The 17,653-nt window shown below is 40.3% G+C and overlaps 1 pseudogene across 1 annotated transcript; it reads right to left on the minus strand.

Annotated features, from left to right (window-relative positions):
* Positions 1–1,577: 1,577 nt before the first annotated feature.
* On the minus strand, positions 1,578–2,195 carry LOC309802550 (protein lin-28 homolog A-like; annotated as a pseudogene). The gene has a single exon. The product of its transcript is annotated as a protein lin-28 homolog A-like (transcript).
* Positions 2,196–17,653: the final 15,458 nt, after the last annotated feature.

Here is a 17,653-nt window from a genome sequence, read left to right on the forward strand (position 1 = left end):
GCCCCCTTACAACACAGTGAGGTAGGTTTGCAATGATCTCACAGCATGTAAATGAAACCCCCTTTTCTCCTTTAGCTAACATGACACTAATCACTGTTGAAGCAGGGCAGGACACTGGCTCTGGGAACCACAAAGAAGCCATCGCTAAAGGTGTCTCTGGAAGCCAAGGGGGAAAAGCCCAGAATTGTTAAAGGTTAAGGATCTTGTCCTTGCTTCATATGTCCATCCCTGGGCAGCTGAAGATAGGTACAGAGGCATCGTTCTTAAAACCGGTCCCTACCAACTCACATTTTTTACAAAAACGCACACAGTACACCCTATTGTGCATGGTAGGCCTAGCCCAATCCAGTGAAGGATGGATCTGGTATGTAAAGCAAGTCAGTGCCCTGGAATTAGAGGTCTGGAACAGGAATCCTTTATCACACATACAGATGACCTCTGCCTAATCTTGGCTTCCCCTCTCTGCACCTTTTACCTGGACCAGCCTCTCCTAACCTCTCTGCACCACTTTTTCCTATTCAGACCAATTTCCAGTCTTTCAGTAGAAGGAGACCAAGTCATGGGGCAACCCAGTTAAAACCTAGTCTCCCGTGAAACATTGAAGATGGAGGGGTTTCAAAAGGACACTATGGCAGAAAAGCCAGCTCTAATTGACAAAAATGAGGTAGTTCAATAGGTTATACACTCCAAAGAGTTGTTCTCTCTGGTGATACAGCAACAAAAAGTATTCCTGCTGTGCAGACCTGGAGCTGCTGCTGACTTATCCCTGCGATTGCTCACATACCTGAGAACACAGTGCAGGAATGAGGGCCTTAGATTAAAATACACAAAAATACAAAACCAGAATATTTATATTATGAAAAAAAGAGTTAAAATGCACAAGATACGTCATTTACACAGAGCTAGTGCTGTTGGCATCCTGGAGAAAGTGGGACCCAAGGTACAGTTATCCAAAGGAGCAAATAAATAAAATTGTATTGGCCCAGAATGGGGTGGGAATGAACTGAGAAGCAGCAGGTCTACAGCTGTGCCCATAACCATCCCTTTTGCCTATCATCACAACCCACTGCTTGGGACAGTTCTCAGCACTCCATCCCAAGAGGGGGCTATGAGGAGACAAGATGTGGAAAACCCTGCCTTACCCCTGAGATATTTCCTCCCACAGATGGTGGTGGCTGGTGGGTTTAGGTCTATCAATCTGGTCTCATGCTTAATCTTTTCACTCTGGCATGGGAAATATTATTCCATATCCTTATTTAAGAGTAAAACAACTTTCCTATCCAGGCCACTTTCAAAAGCTGGAGATTCTGGGGGTGGAGACTCAGATAAAGCATGCAGGGAGGGTTACCCCCCAAAGCCCTCACGTGTATTTGGATAGAGCATGACTGGAGTTCCTTTGCCTCACCCGTTCTCCCAAACCAAGGGGGAAGAGGGAGTGACGCTACGAACCGGCCTGAGATATATGGCAGTGCCAGCTGCCCCCTACCCACCCTGTCCCCACTTTCTCCACTCTACCGATTGATGCCCGTTCCTCAAAACTTTCTGATCACAAAAGGATAATCCCCACCTGCTATGGCTCAATTCTGGGCCTCTGGGAGCATGGCAGGGCTATGGATCTCTTCTTCCTCCTCCTGAAAGTAGGCTGGCTTTCCCTGTGAGCTGGGAGCTTGCTGGGCCTTCAGTGGACACAAGGTACCATATGGTTGATGCTCTGGCAGAAGTGGCACTTGGGCTGGCATGGCCATTTGCATTCTTTGGCATGATGGTCTAGACCTCCACAGTTGTAGCTGATCTGTAGTTGTAGTTGATCTGTGTTTCTAAATGTTCTTCCCTTTGGGCCACCTCTTGCTCCCAATACAGGACACCTCACCAGGGCCGGTGACTTGGATAGATTCCAGGCTCTTGGCAGACTTCTTAAAGGTGAACTCCACGGCCTCACCCTCCTTCAGGCTCCGGAAGCCCTCCATGTGCAGCTTACTCTGGTACATAAAGACATCCACCGGGGGGTTGAGTGCAACCCTGGAGCGGGTGGTCATGGCTAGGAAGCCAAATCCCATGCACATGTTGAACCACTTACATATGCCAGCACCATGCAGCAGCTTCGGCTCCTCATTGGCCCTGGCTGCGGACTCTGGCGCCTCCTCTGGCCCCTTAGCACAACCGCCTGCAAACTGCTGGTTTGACACGGAGCCCATGGTAGTTGGCAGAGCCCAAGGCCACGGGCCTCTGGTCAGGCAGCTACTGGCCCAGAGAAGTCCGGAGGCAAAGGGGTGGCTCAGAGAATAGGCTTCTTCCCCAGCACAATAGCGGTGGGAAAGCCCACCGCTGTTTTTGGCTTGCTTTCTTTTTCTTGACTGTGGCAGTGCTTCTTCTCTTTATTATTTATTTGACAGTTGTTTAAGGCCTTGTATTTTCATCATCTTTTCATAAATATACTTTAAAAAACTTTAAATAGAACTGCAAGCATCTTGGGATAAGACTGTGATTGAACTGTTTTTCTGCTCTGTCCACAACAAGTACAACATAGATATGCAACATTTTTGATTGGTTTATTTCCTTTTCAATGATAGTAAGTAAGATTATGGAAATCATTTTTGGGTACCTTGAAATTTCTCAACTTGTGTTTTTAAAAATGTGTCCAGTTGGTAAGGGAGACAGTGACCACCTTCACTCTTGTTCTAAAAAATACACAAAATAAAACAAAAAAACTGGCATTCTTTCTAAAGAGCGTCTTTGGCTATTCTCCAAGCCAGAACAGACTACTATTTAAAAGGTAATTGTTCATTATATAGGATTAACCATACGAAATTGCCAATAATCCATTGGTTTGGATTCACAGAAAAATAGACAAGATGAAAAGGCAGAGGGCTATGTACCAGATGAGGGAACAAGTTAAAACCCCAGAAAAGCAACTAAATGAAGTGGAGATAGGCAACATTCCAGAAAAAGAATTCAGAATAATGATACTGAAGATGATCCAGGACCTCGGAAAAAGAAAGGAGGCAAAGATTGAGAGGATGCAAGAAATGTTTACCAAAGACTTAGAAGAATTAAAGAACAAACAAACAGAGATGAACAATACAATAACTGAAATGAAAACTACACTAGAAGGAATCAATAGCAGAATAACTGAGGCAGAAGAACGGATAAGTGACCTGGAAGACAGAATGGTGGAATTCATTGCTGTGGAACAGAATAACGGAAAAAGAATGAAAAGAAATGAAGACAGCCTAAGAGACCTCTGGGACAACATTAAATGCAACAACATTTGCATTATAGGGGTCCCAGAAGGGGAAGAGAGAGAGAAAGGACAAGAGAAAATATTTGAAGAGATTATCGTCGAAAACTTCACTAACATGGGAAAGGAAATAGCCACCCAAATCCAGGATGTGCAGAGTGTCCCATACAGGATAAACCCAAGGAGAAACAGGCCAAAACACATAGTAATCAAATTGGCAAAACTTAAAGACAAAGAAAAATTATTGAAAGCAGCAAAGGAAAAATGACAGATAATATACAGGGGAACTCCCATAAGGGTGACAGCTGATTTCTCAGCAGAACCTCTACAAGCCAGAAGGGAGTGGCATGATATATTTAAAGTGATGAAAGGGAAGAAACTACAACCACGATTACTCTACCAGGCAAGGATCTCATTCAGATTCAATGGAGAAATCAAAAGCTTTACAGCCAAGTAAAAGCTAAGAGAATTCAGCACCACAAAACCAGCTCTACAATAAATGCTAAAGGAACTTCTCTAAGTGGGAAACAGAAGAGAAGAAAAAGACCTACAAAAACAAACCCAAAACAATTAAGAAAATGGTCATAGAAACATACATATCGATAATCACCTTAAATGTGAATGAATTAAATGCTCCAACCAAAAGACACAGGTTTGAAGAATGGATAAAAAACCAAGACCCATATATATGCTGTCTACAAGAGACCCACTTCGGACCTAGGGACACACACAGACTGAAAGTGAGGGGATGGAAAAAGATATTCCATGCAAATGGAAATGAAAAGAAAGCTGCAGTAGCAATACTCATATCAGATAAAATAGACCTTAAAATAAAGAATGTTACAAGAGACAAGGAAGGACACTACATAATAATCAAGGGGTCAATCCAAGAAGAGGATATAACGATTATAAATATATATGCACCCAACATAGGAGTACCTCAATACATAAGACAACTGCTAACAGCTATAGAAGAGGAAATCGACAGTAACACAATAATAGTGGGGGACTTTAACATGTCACTTACACCAATGGACAGATCATCCAAAATGAAAACAAATAAGGAAACACAAGGTTTAAATGACACAATAGACCAGATAGATTTAATTGATATTTATAGGACATTCCATCCAAAATCAGCAGACCACACTTTCTTCTCAAATGTGCATGGAACATTCTCCAGGATAGATCACATCTTGGGTCACAAATCAAACCTCAGTAAATTTAGAGAAAATTGAAATCATATCAAGCATCTTTTCTGACCACAATGCTATGAGATTAGAAATGAATTACAGTGGAAAAAAGGTAAAAAGCACAAACACATGGAAGTTAAACAATACATAACTAAATAACCAAGAGATCACTGAAGAAATCATAGAGGAAATCAGAAAATACCTAGAGACAAATGAAAATGAAAACATGATCATCCAAAGCCTATGGGATGCAGCAAAAGCAGTTCTAAGAGGGAAGTTTATAGCTATACAAGCCTACCTCAAGAAACAAGAAAAGCACTTCCGGGTAAGATGGCGGAAGAGTAAGACGCGGAGATCACCTTCCTCCCCACGGATACACCAGAAATACAGCTACACGTGGAACAACTCCTACAGAACACCTACTGAACGCTGGCAGAAGACCCCAGACCTCCCAAAAGGCAAGAAACTCCCCACATACCTGGGTAGGGCAAAGCGGAGAGATCCGCACACAGAGGATCGGTGCCGAGCGGCACTCACCAGCCCGAGAGGCTTGTCTGCTCGCCCGCCGGGGCGCGCAGCGCTGGAAGCTGAGGCTCGGGCTTCGGTCAGAGCGCAGGGAGAGGACTGGGGCTGGTGGCGAGAACTCAGCCTGAAGGGGGCTAATGTGCCACAGCTAGCCGGGAGGGAGTCCGGGAAAACTCTGGAGCTGCCGAAGAGGCAAGAGACTTTTTCTTCCCTCTTGGTTTCCTGGTGCGCTAGGAGAGGGGATTAAGAGCGCTGCTTAAAGGGGCTCCACGGACGGGCGCGAGTCGCGACTGAAAGCGCGGAGCCCAGTGACAGGCGTGGGACGCTGGGGCTGCTGCTGCCGCCGCCAAGAAGCCTGTGTGCGAGCGCAGGTCACTGCCCACACCGCCCTTCCGGGAGCCTGTGCAGCCCGCCACTGCCGGGGTCCCGGGATCCAGGGGCGGCTTCCCTGGGAGAACGCACGGCGCGCCTTGGGCTGGTGCAACGTCACGCTGACCTCTGCCGCTGCAGGCTCGCCCCGCACTCCGTGCCCCTCCCTCCCTTCCGGCCTGAGTGAGCCAGAGTCCCCGAAGAGGCTGCTCCTTTAACCCTGTCCTATCTGAGCGAAGAACAGACGCCCTCCGGCGACCTACACGCAGAGGCGGGGCCAAATCCAAAGCTGAGACCCAGGAGCTGTGAGAACAAAGAAGAGAAAGGGAAACCTCTCCCAGCAGCCTCAGAAGCAGCGGATTAAAGCTCCACAATCAACTTGATGTACCCTGCATCTGCGGAATACATGAATAGACAACACATCATCCCAAATTGAGGAGCCCGGAGTCAGTGCTGTGCCTCTGAGGTGGGAGAGCCAACTTCAGGACACTGGTCCACAAGAGACCTCCCAGCTCCACATAATATCAAACGGCGAAAATCTTCCAGAGATCTCCATCTCAACACCAGCACCCAGCTTCACTTAACGACCAGCAGGCTACAGTGCTGGACACCCTGAGCCAAACAACTAGCAAGACAGGAACACAACGCCACCCATTAGCAGAGAGGTGGCCTAAAATCATAAAAAGTCCACAGACACCCCAAAACATACCACCAGACGTGGACCTGCCCACCAGAAAGACAAGATCCAGCCTCATCCACCAGAACACAGGCACTAGTCCCCTCCACCAGGAAGCCTACACAACCCACTAAACCAACCTTAGCCACTGGGGACAGACACCAAAAACAACAGGAACTACGAACCTGCAGCCTGCAAAAAGGAGACCCCAAACACAGTAACATAAGCAAAATGAGAAGACAGAAAAACACACAGCAGGAGAAGGAGCAAGATAAAAACCCACCAGACCTAACAAATGAAGAGGTAATAGGCAGTCTACCTGAAAAAGAATTCAGAATAATGATGGTAAAGATGATCCAAGATTCTATTTCCCAGATCCAAAATCTTGGAAATAGAATAGACAAAATGCAAGAAACAGTTAACAAGGACCTAGAAGAACTAAAGATGAATCAAGCATCGATTAAAAACACAATACATGAAATAAAAAATACTCTAGATGGGATCAATAGCAGAATAACTGAGGCAGAAGAACGGATAAGTGAGGTGGAAGATAAAATAGTGGAAATAACTGCTGCAGAACAAAATAAAGAAAAAAGGATGAAAAGAACAGAGGACAGTCTCAGAGACCTCTGGGACAACATTAAACGCACCAACATTCGAATTATAGGGGTTCCAGAAGAAGAAGAGAAAAAGAAAGGGACTGAGAAAATATTTGAAGAGATTATAGTTGAAAACTTCCCCAATATGGGAAAGGAAATAGTTAATCAAGTCCAGGAGGCACAGAGAGTCCCATACAGAATAAATCCAAGGAGAAATACGCCAAGACACATATTAATCAAACTGTCAAAAATTAAACACAAAGAAATCCTATTAAAAGCAGCAAGGCAAAAACAACAAATAACACACAAGGGAATCCCCATCAGGATAACAGCTGATCTCTCAGCAGAAACTCTACAAGCCAGAAGGGAGTGGCAGGACATACTTAAAGTGATGAAGGAGAAAAACCTGCAACCAAGATTACTCTACCCAGCAAGGATCTCATTCAGATTTGATGGAGAAATTAAAACGTTTACAGACAAGCAAAAGCTGAGAGAGTTCAGCACCACCAAACCAGCTTTACAACAAATGCTAAAGGAACTTCTCTAGGCAAGAAACACAACAGAAGTAAAAGACCTACAATAATGAACCCAAAACAATTAAGAAAATGGGAATAGGAACATACATATCGATAATTACCTTAAATGTAAATGGACTAAATGCTCCCACCAAAAGACACAGAGTGGCTGAATGGATACAAAAACAAGACCCATCTATATGCTGTCTACAAGAGACCCACTTCAGACCTAGAGACACATACAGACTGAAAGTAAGGGGATGGAAAAAGATATTCCATGCAAATGGAAACCAAAAGAAAGCTGGAGTAGCAATTCTCATATCAGACAAAATAGACTTTAAAATAAGGACTACTAGAAGAGACAAAGAAGGACACTACATAATGATCAAGGGATCGATCCAAGAAGAAGATATAACAATTGTAAATATTTATGCACCAAACATAGGAGCACCTCAATACATAAGGCAAATACTAACAGCCATAAAAGGAGAAATCGACAGTAACACAATCATAGTAGGGGACTTTAACACCCCACTTTCACCAATGGACAGATCATCCAAAATGAAAATAAATAAGGAAACACGAGCTTTAAATGATACATTAAACAAGATGGACTTAATTGATATTTATAGGACATTCCATCCAAAAACAACAGAATACACATTTTTCTCAAGTGCTCATGGAACATTCTCCAGGATAGATCATATCTTGGGTCACAAATCAAGCCTTGGTAAATTTAAGAAAATTGAAATTGTATCAAGTATCTTTTCCGACCACAATGCTATGAGACTAGATATCAATTACAGGAAAAGATCTGTAAAAAATACAAACACATGGAGGCTAAACAATACACTACTTAATAACGAAGTGATCACTGAAGAAATCAAAGAGGAAATTAAAAAATACCTAGAAACAAATGACAATGGAGACACGATGACCCAAAACCTATGGGATGCAGCAAAAGCAGTTCTAAGAGGGAAGTTTATAGCAATACAATCCCACCTTAAGAAACAGGAAACATCTCGAATAAACAACCTAACCTTGCACCTAAAGCAATTAGAGAAAGAAGAACAAAAACATCCCAAAGTTAGCAGAAGGAAAGAAATCATAAAAATCAGATCAGAAATAAATGAAAAAGAAATGAAGGAAACGATAGCAAAGATCAATAAAACTAAAAGCTGGTTCTTTGAGAAGATAAACAAAATTGATAAACCATTAGCCAGACTCATCAAGAAAAGACGGGAGAAGACTCAAATCAATAGAATTAGAAATGAAAAAGGAGAAGTAACAACTGACACTGCAGAAATACAAAAGATCATGAGAGATTACTATAAGCAACTCTATGCCAATAAAATGGACAACCTGGAAGAAATGGACAAATTCTTAGAAATGCACAACCTGCCAAGACTGAATCAGGAAGAAATAGAAAATATGAACAGACCAATCACAAGCACTGAAATTGAAACTGTGATAAAAAATCTTCCAACAAACAAAAGCCCAGGACCAGATGGCTTCACAGGCGAATTCTATCAAACATTTAGAGAAGAGCTAACACCTATCCTTCTGAAACTCTTCCAAAATATAGCAGAGGGAGGAACACTCCCAAACTCATTCTACGAGGCCACCATCACCTTGATACCAAAACCAGGCAAGGATGTCACAAAGAAAGAAAACTACAGGCCAATATCACTGATGAACATAGATGCAAAAATCCTCCACAAAATACTAGCAAACAGAATCCAACAGCACATTAAAAGGATCATACACCATGATCAAGTGGGGTTTATTCCAGGAATGCAAGGATTCTTCAATATACGCAAATCAATCAACGTGATACACCATATTAACAAATTGAAGGAGAAAAACCATATGATCATCTCAATAGATGCAGAGAAAGCTTTCGACAAAATTCAACACCCATTTATGATAAAAACCCTGCAGAAAGTAGGCATAGAGGGAACTTTCCTCAACATAATAAAGGCCATATATGACAAACCCACAGCCAGCATCGTCCTCAATGGTGAAAAACTGAAACCATTTCCACTAAGATCAGGAACTAGACAAGGTTGCCCACTTTCACCACTCTTATTCAACCTAGTTTTGGAAGTTTTAGCCACAGCAATCAGAGAAGAAAAGGAAATAAAAGGAATCCAAATTGGAAAAGAAGAAGTAAAGCTGTCACTGTTTGCAGATGACATGATACTCTACATAGAGAATCCTAAAGATGCTACCAGAAAACTACTAGAGTTAATCAATGAATTTGGTAAAGTTGCAGGATACAAAATTAATGCACAGAAATCTCTGGCATTCCTATATACTGATGATGAAAAATCTGAAAGTGAAATCAAGGAAACACTCCCATTTACCATTGCAACAAAAAGAATAAAATATCTAGGAATAAACCTACCTAAGGACACAAAAGACCTGTATGCAGAAAATTATAAGACACTGATGAAAGAAATTAAAGATGATACAAATAGATGGAGAGATGTACCATGTTCTTGGATTGGAAGAATCAACATTGTGAAAATGACTCTACTACCCAAAGCAATCTACAGGTTCAATGCAATCCCTATCAAACTACCACTGGCATTTTTCACAGAACTAGAACAAAAAATTTCACAATTTGTATGGAAACACAAAAGACCCCGAATAGCCAAAGCAATCTTGAGAACGAAAAATGGAGCTGGAGGAATCAGGCTCCCTGACTTCAGACTATACTACAAAGCTACAGTAATCAAGACAGTATGGTACTGGCACAAAAACAGAAAGATAGATCAATGGAACAGGATAGAAAGCCCAGAGCTAAACTCACGGACATATGGTCAACTTATCTTTGATAAAGGAGGCAGGAATGTACAGTGGAGAAAGGACAGTCTCTTCAATAAGTGGTGCTGGGAAAACTGGATAGGGACATGTAAAAGTATGAGATTAGATCACTCCCTAACACCATACACAAAAATAAGCTCAAAATGGATTAAAGACCTAAATGTAAGGCCAGACACTATCAAACTCTTAGAGGAAAACATAGGCAGAACACTCTATGACATAAATCACAGCAAGATCCTTTTTGACCCACCTCCTAGAGAAATGGAAATAAAGACAAAAATAAACACATGGGACCTAATGAAACTTAAAAGCTTTTGCACAGCAAAGGAAACTATAAACAAGACCAAAAGACAACCCTCAGAATGGGAGAAAATATTTGCAAATGAAGCAACTGACAAAGGATTAATCTCCAAAATTTATAAGCAGCTCATGCAGCTCAATAGCAAAAAAACAAACAACCCAATCCAAAAATGGGCAGAAGACCTAAATAGACATTTCTCCACAGAAGATATACAGACTGCCAACAAACACATGAAAGGATGCTCAACATCTTTACTCATTAGAGAAATGCAAATCAAAACTACAATGAGATATCATCTCACACCAGTCAGAATGGCCATCATCAAAAAATCTAGAAACAATAAATGCTGGAGAGGGTGTGGAGAAAAGGGAACACTCTTGCACTGCTGGTGGGAATGTGAATTGGTACAGCCGCTATGGAGAACGGTATGGAGGTTCCTTAAAAAACTACAAATAGAACTACCATATGACCCAGCAATCCCACTACTGGGCATATACCCTGAGAAAACCATAATTCAAAAAGAGACATGTACCAAAATGTTCATAGCAGCCCTATTTACAATAGCCCGGAGATGGAAACAACCTAAGTGTCCATCATCGGATGAATGGATAAAGAAGATGTGGCACATATATACAATGGAATATTACTCAGCCATAAAAAGAAATGAAATTGAGCTATTTGTAATGAGGTGGATAGACCTAGAGTCTGTCATACAGAGTGAAGTAAGTCAGAAAGAGAAAGACAAATACTGTATGCTAACACATATATATGGAATTTAAGAAAAAAAAATGTCATGAAGAACATAGGGGTAAGACAGGAATAAAGACACAGACCTACTAGAGAATGGACTTGAGGATATGGGGAGGGGGAAGGGTAAGCTGTGACAAAGTGAAAGAGCGGCATGGACATATATACACTACCAAACGTGAGGTAGATAGCTAGTGGGAAGCAGCCGCATAGCACAGGGAGATCAGCTCGGTACTTTGTGACCGCCTGGAGGGGTGGGATAGGGAGAGTGGGAGGGAGACGCAAAAGGGAGGGGATATGGAAACATATGTATATGTATAACTGATTAAATTTGTTATAAAGCAAAAAAAAATAAAATAAAATTAAAAAAAAAAAAAAAAAAAAAGAAACAAGAAAAATCTCAAATAAACAATCTAAACTTACACCTAAAGGAACGAGAGAAAGAAGAACAAAGAAAATGCAAATTTAGCAGAAGGAAAGAAATCAAAAAGATCAGAGCAGAAATAAATGAAATAGAAACAATAGCAAAGATCAATAAAACTAAAAGCTGGTTCTTTAAAAAGATAAACAAAATTGATAAGCCATTAGCCAGACTCATCAAGAAAAAGAAGGAGAGGACTCAAATCAATAAAATTAGAAATGAAAAAGGAGAAGGTACAACAGATACTGCAGAAAAACAAAGCATCCTAAGAGACTACTGCAAGCAACTCTATGCCAATAAAATGGACAACCTGGAAGAAATGGACAAATTCTTAGAAAGGTATAAACTTCCAAGACTGAACCAGGAAGAAATAGGAAATATGAAGAGACAAATCACAAGTAATGAAATTGAATCTGTGATTAAAAATCTTCCAACAAACAAAAGTCCAGGACCAGATGGCTTCACAGGAGAATTCTATCAAACATTTAGGGAAGAGCTAACACCTATCCTTCTGAAACTCTTCCAAAATATTGCGGAGGAAGGAACACTCCCAAACTCATCCTATGTGGCCACCATCACCCTGATACCAAAACCAGACAAAGATACTACAAAAAAAGAAAATTACAGACCAATAACACTGATGAATATAGATGCAAAAATCCTCAACAAAATACAAGCAAGCAGAATCCAACAACACATTAAAAAGATCATACACCATGATCAAGTGAGATTTATCCCAGGGATGCAAGGATTCTTCAATGTAAACAAATCAATCAATGTGATACACCATATTAACAAATTGAAGAATAAAAACCATATGATCATCTCAATAGATGCAGAAAAAGCTTTTGACAAAATTCAACATCCATTTATGATAAAAACTCTCCAGAGAGTGGGCATAGAGGGAACCTACCTCAATATAATACAGGCCATGTACGACAAACCCACAGCAAACATCATTCACAATGGAGAAAAACTGAAAATATTTCCTCTAAGATCAGGAACGAGACAAGGATGTCCACTCTCACCACTATTATTCAGCAGAGTTTTGGAAGTCCTAGCCATGGCAATCAGAGAAGAAAAAGAAATAAAAGGAATACAAATTGGAAAAGAAGAAGTAAAACTATCACTGTTTGCAGATGACATGGTACTATACATAGAGAATCCTAAAGATGCCACCAGAAATCTACTAGAGCTAATCAATGAATTTTGTAAGGTTGCAGTATACAAAATTAATGCGCAGAAATCTCTTGCATTCCTATACACTAATGATGGAAAATCTGAAAGAGAAATTAAGGAAACGCTCACATTTACCATTGCAACAAAAAGAATTAAATACTTAGGAATAAACCTACCTAAGGAGACAAAAGACCTTTATGCTGAAAACTATAAGACACTGATGAAAGAAATTAAAGATGATATCAACAGATGGAGAAATATATCATATACTTGGATTGGATGAATCAATATTGTGAAAATGAGTATACTACCCAAAGCAATCTACAAATTCAATGCAATCCCTATCAAATTACCAATGGCATTTTTTACGGAACTAGAACAAAAAATCTTAAAATTTCTATGGAGACACAAAAGACCCCGAATAGCCAAAGCAGTCTTGAGAGAAAAAAACGGAGCTGGAGGAATCACACTTCCTGGCTTCAGACTATACTACAAAGCTACAGTAATCTAGACAATATGGTACTGGCACAGAAACAGAAACATAGATCAATGGAACAAGATAGAAAGCCCAGAGATAAACCCACGCACCTATGGTCAACTAATCTATGACAAAGCAGGCAAGGATATACAATGGAGAAAAGACAGTCTCTTCAATAAGTGGTGCTGGGGAAACTGGACAGCTACATGTAAAAGAATGAAATTAGAACACTCCCTAACACCATGCACAAAAATAAACTCAAAATGGATTAGAGACCTAAATATAAGACTGGACACTATAAAACTCTTAGAGGAAAACATAGGAAGAACACTCTTTGACATAAATCACAGCAAGATCTTTTTTGATCCATCTCCTAGAGTAATGGAAATAAAAACAAAAATAAACAATTGGGACCTAATGAAACTTCAAAACTTTTGCAAAGCAAATGAAACCATAAACAAGATGAAAAGACAACCCTCAGAATGGGAGAAATTATTTGCCAATGAATCAACGGACAAAGGATCAATCTCCAAAATATATAAACAGCTCATGCAGCTCAATATTAAACAACCAAACAACCCAATCCAAAAATGGGCCGAAGACCTAAATAGACATTTCTCCAAAGAAGACATACAGATGGCCAAGAAGCACATGAAAAGCTGCTCAATATCACTAATTATTAGAGAAATGCAAATCAAAACTACAGTGAGGTATCACCTCACACCAGTTAGAATGGGCATCATCAGAAAATCTACAAACAACAAATGCTGGAGAGGGTGTGGAGAAAAGGGAACCCTCTTGCACTGTTGGTGGGAATGTAAATTGATACAGCCACTATGGAGAAGAGTATGGAGGTTCCTTAGAAAACTAAAAGTAGAATTACCATATGATCCAGCAATCCCACTACTGGGCATATATCCAGAGAAAACCATAATTCAAAAAGACACATGCACCCCAATGTTCATTGCAGCACAATTTCAATAACCAGGTCATGGAAGCAACCTAAATGCCCATCAACAGATGAATGGATAAAGAAGTTGTGGTACATATATGGAATGGAATATTACTCAGCCATAAAAGGAATGAAATTGGGTCATTTGTTGAGACGTGGATGGATGTAGAGACTGTCATACAGAGTGAAATAAGTCAGAAAGAGAAAAACAAATATCGTATATTAATGCATGTATGTGGAACCTAGAAAAATGGTTCAGATGAACCGGTTTACAGGGCAGAATTTGAGACACAGATGTAGAGAAAAAACTATGGACACCAAAGGGTGAAAGCCATGGCAGGGGTGGTGGTGTGGTGGTGTGATGAATTGGGCAATTGAGATTGACATATATACACTGATGTGTATAAAATTGATGACTAATAAGAACCTGCTGTATAAAAAGAAATGTGCCTTCTTGATAAAATGTTTAAAATAAGAAAAAAGTAAAAATAAAAATCACACACACACGAAAATAATAATCCTCTTTTTTTTATTTACTACAATGGAAATTCCATATATTTCAAGCCAGTTCTTCTTCCTCTTACTGTGAGCACTCAGATTCACACACCACATTAACAGGAGAGCTTAATAGAAAGCATGCTGTTAAAATATGAGTTTTTCTAACATCAAGAGAAACAAAAAATTACACTTGCTTCTAGGATATAGATGCTTTGCTTTTTAAAGTGTTACTGAGCTCAGGTTCGGCTACTCACAGCTCAAAAGCCATTAATTGAGAGGCAAGTGTCGGTAGAAAGGAAAGGTGCTTTATTCAGAAAAGTCAGCAATCTGGGGGGAAGGTGGACTCGTGCTCTGAGACCAACTCTGAAGATTCTGCTCAGCCATGACAATTTTTAAAGGGAGAAAGGGGAAACAATTTCAGTTAATCATTAAGGTAGGAAGTCAGATTCTTCATCATTTTTCCATTCCATGCAGACCTGCTGCCTTCTCCTGATCTTCCTTTGGATGCTATCTTGATTGCATGGTTCTGCTGCACATTTACTAAGGGGGAAGCTGGGGGTAGAGAGTTAGTCATTCTTTAACTACTTAATTCTCCATTCTTACTCCTTTTAATCCAGGAAAGGAATCAACAGGTTAGGCAAGGCATTGTGTACATTCAGTGGAGCAGAAGCCAGGAATTAGGTTAAATGTTACCTAATGATCTCATTTTTATGATTAAGGTTTATGGAAAACAGGATGAACAAACAGAAAAAGGGACAAAGGAGCTGCTTATAAAAGTAACAGTGCAAAGATGACAGTCTAGTAGGTAATATTTATTCTAGAAGGGCTGTGGGGTTGGAAAAGAGCAGTCAGATTATTTGCTTAACAAATCTATTCTGGGTTTGTAAGAGCAGAGTTAAAATGTGATTGACGGCTTCAACTTTATTTAAATTGATGAGAATTCCCAAATTATTAAGGGCAGTAAATATTCCTTTACACATATAAAAAGAATTTGTGGATTCATCTCTAAAATGTGAACTCTTCTAAAATACGTTGCATTTCAAAGTATGTTAAAAACCCAGTCATCATTTAGGAGAATTAGCAAATGATTGAAGAGATTGCTGAATCAGTAGAAAAAAATGTGACTTTATAGTGATGCTGTCTGGATTTTGAAGGAATAAAGCTGGCAGGAAAATAACTCTTGGGAAAGCACAGGGTAAGCAGAAGCCTGTTCAAGTTCGTGGAGCTTAGAGCTTGGTCAAGTGTTGTGATTCATTTAAAGAAAAAAGAATACAAAATTGTGACTACAATATTTTTATGAAAGTATTATTGGTAATGTCATATAAATTTTTGATATTGCTGTCAAATTAAGGAGACTGCTGTTTCAGTTCTCCTGTGTCTGAATTATAAAATTTCAAGGTGTTTCAATTATTCCCTAGACCAATGATCAGTTTGTTATCATGTCTCACTGAAGCAGCATCTTCAAAGGCCTTTCTGTCTTTGCAATCTTTGTTGAAAAAAGTATTTTGTGTCAAATCAGTGAGGAATTTATTTTTCCAATGAACTCATATGGTTTACTCCTTTTCATCAACTGGATTATCCAATAATCCAAGAGTTTATCACTCTTTTTTGAAATGTTCTGTTAACGAATTATTGCTTTGGTATGATTTATGTGCTGTTTCATATGATGTGTCGAAAGTTCATCAAATATCCCACAATGTGATCTATTGTATTGGAATGCACAAAACACACAACTTCACACACAGGTATCTATTCACGGCTTGTAGCATGGCTATGAGTTTCTGTTTGACAATCACAGGAATTCTTCTAAGTTCTATTACTTCTGATTCCTATCCAGAAAAGTATTTGGGGGTGTTTGAATGTTGTCCAAATATATACATCAAGCATATTCCTAAGGGGAGACCTATGGTAATCACATCTTCTACCTAAAATTTTACGCATCTGGTAATTGGAAGAATTTTCCACAGACTGGCTTCTGGCTCTGTCCATGTCACATATGATTGTCTAAGACATTTCATGGGCCACTCCCAGGAATGTGAAAGGGACCAGTGCAAAGGGAGGTTCCTGAAGCTTAAGCCTCATTCACTTCTTGGAAATTCACCTCTGGCTATAAACAGGACTCAAGTCTCTGTCACTTTCCTCCCTCTGTCCCAGCAACAGAGCCCTAGTTGCAGCCTTCATTGGGTCACTCCAGAATTACTGAGAAAGCTGCCTAGCTGGATTCTCTGTACCTTGGGTTTGCTTCTTGTCTATTATGATTATGTTAGTCCACCACTTAAAACCTTTCCATGGTTATTAATCATGTAAGATCAAATGGTTTAGCTATTCAGAAAGGTCATTAACATGCTGACACACAGCCTCATTTCTCTATGATTTGGATTCTTTGTAGTTTCTTTTAATGTGCCCTAAGTTTGAAAACTCCTTTCCTTTATGTGTGTTGGTATATTTCTGCTAAAATGTCCTCTTCTCCCCACTTTGTGCCCCTTGCCTAAGGATTATCTACTTCTCTGCCAACACTCAGCTTGAATCTCACTTTATTAGGACATTTTCCTGTAACCAAGCTCTGTCCCCTTCCTCTCCCCCCAACTCACACCCCCACTGGACAATTCCCTCCATCCTGCCACCACTTACCTTGTACACATCCTTGTAATTCACTTCCCACCCTATAGTATGATTAGTTAATGCTAATTGTTGCTCTGTGTCTACTCCCCAAAACTTTAGTTTTGAGAAAGGGAAAAAATAGCCCCAGATGTCCAGGCAGCTGGCCATGTTATTCTCCTGGTGGACTTAAGCAATCTTACAGAACACCAGCCTCAGACAAGGTCCCTCTGAGGCCACTTCACCATCATGTGAAATACAGACAAAAAATGTCCCTGCGCCACGCACAAAATAACAAACACCCCCTCTTTTGGCTGAAATGAGTGGCTTCAATTTCTTGATCAATTACAACATTTATCCTCTTCTAGTCTGGGCTGCCTTCCCCTGGATAAGATGAATTGGGATACCCAGTTAGAGAACTGCCTCCGCTTTCTGGCATCCCAAACAGGACAAACTCCTGCTTCCTCTGACCCTCTCTTGACTCACCCAGCCAGAATCCAAATCATACACTGAGTTCTTTCCAGCAGCCTCTCAT

This window comes from Mesoplodon mirus (assembly GCF_964341445.2).
Source record: "Mesoplodon mirus genome assembly, chromosome: 4".
Lineage (NCBI taxonomy): Eukaryota > Metazoa > Chordata > Mammalia > Artiodactyla > Ziphiidae > Mesoplodon > Mesoplodon mirus.